General features: G+C 45.0%; 1 long non-coding RNA gene across 1 annotated transcript; it reads left to right on the forward strand.

Annotated features, from left to right (window-relative positions):
- Positions 1-277: 277 nt before the first annotated feature.
- LOC125514779 (uncharacterized) lies at positions 278-3,230 on the forward strand. The gene is made up of 4 exons (XR_007286604.2): positions 278-1,555; positions 1,646-1,833; positions 1,923-1,994; positions 2,084-3,230. It is a non-coding gene; the product is annotated as an uncharacterized LOC125514779 (long non-coding RNA).
- Positions 3,231-11,191: the final 7,961 nt, after the last annotated feature.

Raw genomic sequence — 11,191 nt, forward strand, 5'->3', positions numbered from 1 at the left:
TCGAACTGGTGATCTTCTCCATGTAGTCCTTCACGGTGGGATCCATGGCTTCGATTTGTGCTCGAGCTTGACGAAGATGCCGTGTCTCCACGATCAGAGCCAGATCGAGTCACGAAAGGGTAGAGGATGGCCTCTGATACCAAATGTTAACATCCACTCATGATCTAGTGTTACGGGATGAGTTCTTTCTCTCAGTGGTTTGAATCAGTGGCGATTACAAGCATAGGGACAAGAATTTGAAGTAGTGGTCTGAATCAGTCGCGCAGGAGGAAGAAGGGGAAAAGTGGTAGTGGGTAGCCGCCCGAGCCGTGCTGCCGTGATCCTCTGTATGACTCTGCTCTTGTCGCAGGATGCCTAAGGGTTTGTTTGGGCTCTTTTTACTGGCTTCTGTGGCTTCTACTGCCTAGAAGCTGGAGCCCAAATCCGGAGCGCTCCAGGAAAAGGGTCCAAAAGCCGCAGCTCACCGTTCCCCGTCGCCGCTGCCGCCGCCGGTCCCTACCTCGACCCCGGCGGCTTGGCCAGCACCGGCCGGCGAATCGGAGGCGACGCCTACGTAATCTCCCTTTCCCGGAGCGCCAGGAAGCAGCCGCCGTGTTCGCTGCATCCTCCACCGACCACTCCCCATCACCGTACCGCCTCCACCGGCCCCAACCCCGGCCACCGGCCACTCGGATCGCCATCCGTCGCCGCAGTAACCTCTTTCCATATGTCCTTTGTCCGCTCCCTCCCCTTCTTCCAGCATGTGCTGCCTGCCTGCTCCGTTTTTGCGTGTGTGATTGGACGAGTGCTCTGCGTTTATATATGCTATGCGTGCATGATGGTCGTGCTCTGTGCGTGTGCTGCCTGGCTACTAGTATTTCATGTAGTACTAGTGATTAGTGAACTGCTACTAGCTTTTTGACTGCTCGATTTGGTACTAGCCAAGTGCCAATGCATGTTGTTGCAAATTTGATTGCTCTCATTTGATACAAGCGAACTGCTAGTGTGTGTGTGTGCTATGGCTAATTTGACTGCTCACATTTGGTACTAGTGAAGTGCGAGTGTGTGCTCTGCTTATATAAATTGCAAATTTGACTACTCCATTTGGTACTACTGAACTGCTAGTGTGTTCTCTGCTTATATAAATTACGAATTTGACTGCTTGAATTGGTATTTGTGAACTAGTTGAATCAGTACAAGAAAATTGTACTATTGAACTGCTAGTTTGTCATTTGAGAATTAATACTTGGATGTATAGATGGAAGGACCGAAAGTGAAAGCTCAGTGGGATCGAGAGGCCACCAGAAATTTCTGTGAGTGTGCCGCAACACAAGTACGGCTTGGAAATAGGCCAACCCAAGCTTTAACTACTGCTGGCTATAAGGGTTTAATTGTAGACTTCAATGCAAAGACCGGAAGAAAGTATGTACAGAAGCAATTCAAGAATCGTTGGGATGATATGAAAGCTATATACTCAGCATGGGTATTTTACAAAAACAAAGCAACTGGGCTAGGATGGGTTGATGCGAAGCAAACTATTATGGCAGACGATGATCAATGGGTTGCATTGATCGTGGTTAGTTGATTTGATACATGAATATCTAGTATTGTCATGCTATAATATGCCACTAACAAGTGTTATTTTCTTCTTCTTTTGTTCATGCAGATTCACAAGCCAATTAAAGCTTTCTGTCATGGACCTCTAGACTGCTTGAATGAGCTAGCGATCATGTTTGAAAAGGCTAATGTTGATGGACTCTCATCTCTCATGCCTGGAGTGGATAATGTTTCCTAGAGCGCAGGGGAGCCACCACCGCGTCCACTGCCTCCTCCACCGGCCAATCCCATCACCGTGTATGTTCAATGTCATTTTGATGCTATGCTTTGTACTGCTGCTCTGCTGTGTTTAAATTTGTATGCAAAATTGATGACTGTCTATGTAGATGTATGTTCCTTTCACGGATGCAATTGGTGATAGGGCAACCAAGTACTTGACATGGTTGGTTTCTTTCAAGGTTGGTTGATTTCAAATGCGGAAATCTGGTTTAGTAATGTCATATGTTATTATGTCTCTGACAAGTAGCAAGTTTCATCTTATGTGCAGATTCATATGGCAAGTAGAGCTTTTCGCAAAGGACCTCCAGCGAATGTAAAGGCGCTTCACATCATAATTGGAGGAGCAAATGTTGATGGACCCTCAATCCTAGTACCACCAAATCCCAAGCGTAAGGAAGTAAGTGCAATTACTTACAGTCCATCGAAGTTGCAGAAAATTAATGTGTGGGGCCTCCAAGATTAGTGATGAGTATTACATGGCTACAGAGTTGATTTTCTCGACCCTTCAAACCGCAGCTTCTTTTATGAAATGAAGAAAAATGCAAGGATACTTAATTGGCTCAAGTGACATTGCGAGCACTACAAAAAAATACACTTCCGTGATGATACGTGTTTGTCACAGTAGGTCACATTTTCTGTGATGCATGTACATCCATGACAAATTTATGACAGAATCAAGATAGTCATACCTGTACTGTTGTAGAAGTGTTCCATGACATTACCAAAATTATCATCATGGAAGTGTCCACTTCCATGACGATAAATCGCGCGTCACAGAAGTGCTTTCATCAAGGGTGACCGACACGTGGCATCCACCGTAACGGAATGCCGTTAAGCTATCGGGTCTAGTTTTGGATCCGATAACCCGTTAACAGCCCCGACCAATGGGAATTTTCCACGTGTAAAATCATCATTGGCTGGAGGGAACACGTGTCGGCTCGCCGTTGGGACAGATGTCATCCACTCATTGGACCCAAAGCACCTATAATACGTCGACACGTGGCACGGCCCAACAAAGACCCATTCTTATGAAAAGGCTGGTCCATTTGACTTGGTCAAAAGGTGGAGGGCCTGCCCACGGCAAGCCTATTAACGGCCTGTTCGGATATAGCCCATTTACAGCCCGCTAACCCAGGGCCCGTTTACGGCCTATCCGAATTAGGCCCAGTAGCTCATCTGGGCCGTCCAATATAATTCCAGCCCATTTTAACTTCTGGCCCATGTATGGCCCATGACTTCTTTCGGCCCATATGAGGCCCTTAGTAACCCTCAGCCCATTAACGGCACGTGGTAAAACTGGCCCGTAATGAACAGTGTATCACTTTATACCCATTAACGACCCATTATACCGTTGGGCCGTTTCCAGCCCATGTTATCTTTCGGCCTTCTCAGGGCCCATTTATTCTTGGGCTCATTTCCAGCATTCGTTTACTTATGGCCCGTTACAGGCCTTTTCTGCTTGTGGACCAAATTCAGCCTATGGATACAGTTGGCCCGTTTGTGGCCCGTTAATCTGTTGGGCCATTTTCATAGCATCATCAAATACGGCCGATTAACGGCCCGTTATGGTCAGTCCATAAAACGTACGATTTCCACTCTAGCCCATTTACAGCCCCTTATACGGCCCGTACAAGGCCCATAGATGAGACGGCCCGTAGAAGGCCCATTGACCCGACGGACCACAGAAGGCCCATTGATCCGACGACCCACAGAAGGCCCATTGATCCGACGGCCCACAGAAGGCCCATGGATCCGACAGCCGGTAGAAGGCCCACGGATCCGACAGCCCATAGAAGGCCCACGAATCCGACGACCACAGAAGGTCAGGGATCGTCCGTCCCGTAGATGGCCCATGGAACGTACGGCCTGTGGAGAGCCATGGTCACTACAACGTTTGGGTGAGTTAGCTCCCGTTTGAATGATATAGCATATTTAAAGAATTATCCTACTCTATACTATCACCTCTAAAAACATACACTATACAATAAAGAGACTAAGGCATAGAAACGTAGAATAATCCTACACTATACAATAAAGAAATTACAGCTGATTATATCCACTGGGCATTATGGTTCGGCACTAGTGATAATAAAGCATACACAAACAGCAAATTACATACACAGGGCAAATACAGCTCATACATCATGGACGCGCATCAACATAACTTACCATTTGAACTATAATATCTTCAGAAAATAGGATTGGCCGGATTTAGATAGCACAAATTTCAGTCTACAAAATCTCCAATTCCTTCGTTGTTACCTCAGTGTCTTGTTTCATTTTTTTGACTCCTGCATGTCCAGTCTCAACTTGTTGATTGTACGTTCAGAATCATGTACACATTGTCTTGCCACCTCTAGTTGATGCTCGAGAACATCAGCACATTCCAATTCCAATCCATAATCATTCGGTAACGGCCATGCCGCACTTCTCGCAGATCTTTGTGTTGATGTCACTTCATCCTGAAATGTTTCTGTAAGTACACATGACTAGGGCAAAAATATAGTTACAACAGTGAAGCGAGCAAGACAGACTATTTTGTACATGGAAAAATAGGAGTAACAATAATGTTACACGTCATGAAAAATAAGCATGTGATATTTTAAAAATTATAAAAAGGTAGTCTGTGCAGCTTGCATACAAAAATCTCTCTTAGCTCACCAGAGGAGCATGATGTTGGGGCCCAATCCAAAACACAGACAAGTTACAAATTTAGACAACACGTTGCATAGAAGTAAGCAAGCAGTTGGCCATTCTATAGCTCAATTAAAGTCTTAGGGAGCATAATGAACAGCAGAGGATTTCATACAAACATATTACAGCAAGCAAAACTATGCAATCATTAGCCTAGTATAAACTAGATTGTGAGCCTCATTCAATAATAGTTGGTTAATAGACTTCAAAGCTTCAGGCACACTTCGGCAGAGTAATTAAATGGTAAGGCCTTTAATTATGTTGACTAATAGTTATACAAGTACCCAACATCAGGCATCATTCTTTGGGCATCTCATTAACTGAGGACAAATAAAGCAATTGAAAAGAGCAAATTAACTATGCCTGAAACAAACAAGGAATTGAACTGTTGAGTTGGATACAGTGACTTACCTTAACAGGTTGAAGAGGCTCAGCGCAGCTCCTACTTCTCTTACAAGGCTCCTTCCTAACATCTTGTACTTGGAAATCCTCAATCTTATCTTCATTGCACCCCCTCTACAAGGTGACACAAACTAGTTACTCGTCTCCTTGGAAGATAAACATGCATACTTTCCAGTCTGTGAACACAAAAGGATGAGATTATAACAAAACAACACCACATAATGAAACATGCCGCATCTCTTGCACTTGCACACAATGAAATGAGCATTTACTATGTCTGCACTATGTAAAAACTAGGCATACCTTCGAACTGGATCTCCAGGTACTCTTGGAGAGCCTACTTTAGTGTACAGCCAAACATTTATGTCACCTATGAGTTAGAAAAGGCCCCACTATATCAGCCTTTAGTGTTTAAATCATTGACAAGCTCTGTTAGAGTGTTAGGTCAAGAACAACAAGTAATCAAAGCAAATAGTCCTAGTATGGCTGGCTGATGCAAACAAGCAATTGAATAGATGTGTGAGCAAATCTTACATATCAAGAAAAGAAGCAAAGAATGAGGCTTAAAGACCATCACTTGACTGACCAGATTTAAGGGGCATTTAAACATCATGTGCAACGTATGAACTAACATAAACATTGCATATTCCAGATTTTACAATGGAATGCACATGTATTATGTTATGCCATGTATGATGATGCCTAAATGTACACTATAGCAGGCAGAACTGATTCATCATTACACGCACAATTGAATTGCAGGTTAAGGGCCAGTTCTATTCCGCCTTTTCAGGGCTTATTGTCAAAATAAGCCATAAAATATGTAAAGAAGTCATTTTTGAGTTATGGGCTTGGGCTTAACTAATTTTGCTTTGGAGGGGGGTGTTTCGTGTAGAACCTCACTAAAAATTGAAGGGAAGGGGAATAGTGAAATGACTCTGATGTCTGCCTATATTACACTCAAAATGCAACTGGTGACGCCCGCATCACACCTCACCCTCAAGTAAAAACAAACACGCAAGCGTTCATTGACCTGCCCGCTTGCACCTCCTCTCCCCTTTCCCTCTACCTCGATCCCCTGCCTGCAGCACTAGGGTTCCTCCAGCAGGCCGTCGCCACTGGTCCCATCTGGCCTGGTCCTCGATGATGCTCTGTCTAGCTAGGCTACATGGCCAGCGGGTAGGGGCAAATCTCCCTGGCTGCTCCTCCCTCTGGTGTCGCCCCTCATTCTCATGGTCTCTAGCAGCTGCTCCACTGTGGTTCGTCCAACGCACTACTCCGGCAGGCGCTGCACAACTATGGCTGATGCCACACTGCGGCAGAAGGCACCTTATTCCCCCTCCCCACCTCCCAGGCAGTGGCCTTGAGGTGCTGTTGAAGGATGAGCTCATCCAAAAAGGTGAGGATCTCCTCTAATTTTTTGCCAAATTTTTATTCTGATCCACTATACGATGAATTGCTATGAGCTGCTTATGCTGCTGCTATATGATGCATTGCTATGAGTTGCTCCTGTTGCTGCTATATGATGAATTTCTATGAGCTGCTGCTGCTATATAATGAATTGCTATGAGCTACTGCTGCTATATGATGAATTGCTATGAGTTGTTGTTGCTATATGATGAGTTGCTATAAGCTGCTCCTGCTATTGTTGTATGATGAATTGCTATGAGCTGCTCCTGCTGATGCTATATGATGAATTGCTATGAGCTGCTCCTGCTGCTGCTATATGATGAATTGCTATGAGCTGCTGCTGGTATATGATGAATTGTACACTGTTGCTGCTGCTGTTGCTGTAGGATGAGTTGCTATGAGCTACTGCTGCTATATGATGCTTTCAGGTGGTGCTGCTATATGATAATAACCAGCCACTTGGACCATCGAATTTCAATAAATAATTGTTCTTCATTTAAATGTGGGTCATGTGTTTTTCGTTTAAATTAGGCAATGGAATCTCTATGGAAAACATTGACCAAAGTAGATTGTGCCAAGTAGATGGTATCTTTGTATTTGCATTTTGAGCAAATAGTGATGGTTTGTTTTCATATCATATTAATTACTGCACTGGGTTCAATTTGTGATGTTTGCAAGCCAAATTAATTTTCATATGGGTAGCAAAATGAAAAAATATAATGCAATCTAGACTTTTCACTTATCATACCAAAGATAAGCTAAAAACGCAATGAAAAGAACTGGTTGGCTTATTACATGGAGCTTATATTCACAGGTGCTTATTTTCTTAGGATAACTCGTAATAACTATCCCTAAGAAACTTGGCCAATAGAACTGACATACAAATAACATGTCACGATGATTGCAATGGAGTGACGTACCATAGCACGCTGTATAGGCTCATCGCTAGCTCTCCTTTTTTGCGATGTTCCATGAAATTGCCACATACATCTTATACTTTTTCATTGTGTAACCGAATCTGCAAGTTGGCACGGCTAATTTCAAACATCTCTACATGATAATACATTGCATATCCCTTGCGCATATTTAAACCACCAATTAATGATTGTGTGCGTAGCATAAACTAGCCATGACTCTGTGTGCTGGACTAGCAGGCACTCTAAGGGAGCCTAATGTAGTGTACTGGAATTCCTACATGCCACCTACGATTTTGTGTAATGTACTGCCTCTGTTCCTAAATATATGTTTATGTAGAGATTCTAGTATGGACCACATACAGATGTATATAGATGCATTTCGAGTGTAGATTCACTCATTTTGCTCTGTATGTAGCCTATAGTGGAATCTCTAGAAAGACTTATATTTAGGAACGGAGGTACGAGGTAGTATCATGTATGACATCTACATATCTAATTTAGCAGCCAGTAGTAGAAATCATTTTCTGCACAAAGGGATTATTGGTCGAAAATCCTAGCAAAGCACGCTGGCAGGCACAGAACAATACAAGAGAGAGAGAGAGAGAGAGAGAGAGAGAGAGAGAGACGCTTACAAGATCATAGCAATGCCTCGATCCAGGATCTTGGTTGGCCAAGCTGTTAGATCCAGAAGAAACATCGTCCTTGTAGTTTTTTCCAGCTGCATAACAGGTAACAGCGACCTGTTAGTATATTTGAAGTACATCGGGCAGGTGATGCTGGACGGGTTTAAAGGTGACAAGTACCTAGGTCGTGGCGGGTGCTTGGCATCTTGCCAGACGGTGGGAATTAGGTTAGAAACGCCAAGGGTGATGATGCTGCGCTGGCTGTCGGGGTCCAGTAAGTAGATCTAGAACCGTCGAGTAGGGTGTTTGTGTAGCGGCTCCGGTAGGGTGGACTACGGTGTGGGCAAAGCGGATCTGTGGCCGTGGACGAGGGCGTGGGTGAAGCCGCTCTGTTGGTTGGCTTAAGGATGGTGTCTACGATGCGGATCTGCGGCCATGGACGGGGCGTTAGAAGCTGCTCTGGTAGGTTGGATGAGGTGCGAGGAAGCGGATCTAAGACCGTGGACTTGTGAGTTGGCAAAGCGGCCCCGGTAGGGTTGAAAATGGTATAGGCGAAGCTACTCCGGTGGGGTTGACAATGTTGTCGGCGAAGCGGCTCCGGTAGGGTTGAGGAAGGCGTCGGCGAAGAGGATCAGAGGTCGTCGACAGGGGTGTCGATGGGGCAGCTCCGGGGGGTGTGGACGAAGCGTCTCTGGTGGGGAGTACGAATGAGCTGCTGCAGATGCGCTGCGGTTGACGAGAGTATCGGCGAAGCAGATCCAGCGCCGTGGACAAGGCCAGCACTGAATGGGCTGTGGTACAGTGGTGGATGAGCAGTCTACTTGTTTCTAGGGGAGGTGGGAGGGGTAGATGCGACCGCAGAAGCAGATCCAGTGAGGTGGACGCCGCTGGCAGTGAATGGGCTCTGGTACGTCGGTGGATGAGCAGTCTAGGGTTCCGAGAGGGGAGGGGAGAAAGGCCGATGAAGTATGGACGGTGTGATGTGAGATGCTCTGGTGCTATGGAGTTAGTCGTTTTTGCAGGAGGGGGAGGGAATGGGGGTGACGTGTAGTGGGGGGAACCGGAAGTTACCAAAGCAGCCCCAACCTATTATGTAGATGAGGGCGGTATTGTAACTGCTGGTCTCCGTGCACCAAGGACAAAAGGGGAATTTCGCATGCTAAAGACTAAGGTGGCGGAAATTTTAGAAGGAGGCGGGAGATTTTGCCGCCCGCGGGATCGTTCGTATCCAGTTTCAACTAATTTTGGACCGTGCTAGCGGGAAGGTCATGCGAGACTGTGTACACGGGGCACACGTCAGCAGTTAATAACTGGTGTGTCCACCCCGGAAAAAAAGACAATAACTCGGGATGATGCGCCGATAACTTGGACGTTGACACGGGCGCAGCCAATCGTACGGGTGTAGTGGCGCGTTCACAAAAAAATGGATCAAACGCTTAGCCTATGTATTTCTCGTGTAAATAGATAATTTAGTGCAATTGGTTATTTACTTTAAACATAATGCATTGACATGTTAGTGTAGAGGCGCACAAAAAGAAATGGATATTGTAGTCCACTACTTAAAAATGTTACCTCATATGATTATATAGCCTCCATTTCATAAATTGCGTACCCGTTGAACTCATATATGAATGTTACATATATTACTTCATAATAGAACCTTAAATCATCCAAGACTAATGATTTTGAATGCAAGAGTAACAATGGTGCATGTACATGATAGCTACATTGGTTGTTTGAAGAAACATCACTGTAACTTTGGCATGCACAACTGAAAAGGTTTATTTAAATAGAAAAAATGTGATATGTGAGTGTCCAATCTTTATAGCGTTGAATCGATAGTGTACCTTTGGCCACGATACGAAGTAGATATTGATTTATGTTCAAGCGATGCACGTCCACGATCGCTAGATAGTGATACGTGAATGAATTGTGCAATCTCTCTCACACGCATACATATCTCATTTCCCTGTGGTCATCGGAATCACACACGCGCACTTTGTGTATTTCTCTCCCTCTGTCAAGGTTAGAATTCGCCTTTCTACCCCGTCCTACAAGTCTCTCACACAGAAACACACACGCTCTCTCTGTCGAACACGCCCACCCCTTTAATTCCGCCCATCCACAACCACTAATGTCTCAAAGTATAATAATGTCTCTCACACATATGCCTAAGGTTAACTCGAGTTCCGGAACCATATGAATACATACAATGGGATTCCAACATAGCACCTTTTGTTTCGAGATTTCGCTCTCTCTCTCTCCCACACATTGTTTCTCGCTTCATTTTTCCGACAGTTGCATGCACACTATTTTGTTTATCTCCGTGATGCTTTAAGTATGCCCCGCACAAATGCTATCTACCTATCCCTTAATATAGTTAGATATGTGTCACACAAACTCCTTCTCCCTACTAGCAAGATGCCCATGTGTTGCACCGAACATCAAGATGCATTTGTATGAGTAGTTTATCCTGTGGGAGAAAAGGATGAACGAGGGAATGCCTTATTTGCAAATGCGGAGAGGGGTGTGGGTATATTTTTGCAAAATTGCCATAGTTTCCTTCCTATCCGCCAGGTATAAATCGGATGGCCTATATTGCAGGATGGCAGGAACACCACCATCACCAACTCTGTTTTTTATAAGAGTAGGGATATGTAAGTGTCATTGCCCCCCCCCCCCCGACACACACACCCACACCCACACAACCACACACACACACTTCCCAACACCAAAGGAGTAGGGTGACACCTCGATCTTGATACTAATCTATCGATTGGCTTCTCTCTCAAACACACACACACGCACACACACACACACACACTACCTGACACCGAAGGAGTAGGGAGGCACCTCTATCTTGATAGTAATCTATCTACTCCTCTTTAAAACACACACACACATACACACATACTCGCTAGTTGTGCCTCTGTGCCTATCGCGCACACTCTCGATACGTCTTTCTCTCCCCCCCTTCCCCCACCCCAACAATGATAGCAGAAGGGTGACAACTCAATCTGATCGTAATCTGCCAATTGGTTTCTCTCTCGAACATTGTGCCTCTGTGCCTCACTCAGTAGCCCCCTCGATATGTAGACTTCTCGCGCGTGCACAGTTGTAGTGACGATGACGCTGAACCCAGTGTGCCTCATTTTTACCGGCCTCATGTGATAGTTTTCACCCTATTTTCTGTTAATTAACAAGGCAACCTTTTCTTTGTTACTACTAGTGAATCCGAAATCATTCGGGGCAGAGATAAAATATATCACTTCAACCCAATTATCGCAGTAACTATTTTAAAAGAAACTAGCTAGATGCCCGTGCGTTGCA

The sequence above is a fragment of the Triticum urartu genome, chromosome 6A (genome assembly GCF_056163025.1).
Source record: "Triticum urartu cultivar PI428250 chromosome 6A, HENAU_Tu73, whole genome shotgun sequence".
Taxonomy (NCBI): Eukaryota; Viridiplantae; Streptophyta; class Magnoliopsida; order Poales; family Poaceae; genus Triticum; species Triticum urartu.